Source organism: Arachis duranensis, chromosome 6 (genome assembly GCF_000817695.3).
Source record: "Arachis duranensis cultivar V14167 chromosome 6, aradu.V14167.gnm2.J7QH, whole genome shotgun sequence".
In the NCBI taxonomy this organism is placed as follows: Eukaryota; Viridiplantae; Streptophyta; class Magnoliopsida; order Fabales; family Fabaceae; genus Arachis; species Arachis duranensis.
This window is the reverse complement of record NC_029777.3, coordinates 3,413,727-3,414,166: the sequence shown is the minus strand read 5'-3', so window position 1 is coordinate 3,414,166 and position 440 is coordinate 3,413,727.

The window sequence follows — 440 nt, the reverse complement described above, 5'->3', positions numbered from 1 at the left end:
CCCAGCTGATGCTTCTTTCTGGCGTTGAACGCCAGGAAGTCCTTTGTCACTGGGCGTTTTTCTGAACGCCCAGGATGCTAACAATCTGGCGTTGAACGCCCAGAAGGTGCTTCTTTCTGGCGTTCAACGCCCAGAAGATGCTCTTTTCTGGCGTTTAACACCCAGATGGCTACCCTTACTGGCGTTGAACGCCCAGTGGGTGCTTCTTTTGGGCGTTCAACGCCCAAAACTTTTCTTACTGGCTTTTTGATGCTAGTAAGCTTTCCAAATTTTCCTGTAACTCTGTGACTTCAATCAATTGCTACTTCACCTTTTGAAGATACTCTGGCATCTACCTGTAAAACTTGATCAATTAGAAAAAAAGAACAAATAAAATTAAATTTTGTGAATGGCTGGGTTGCCTCCCAGCAAGCGCTTCTTTAATGTCATTAGCTGGACTA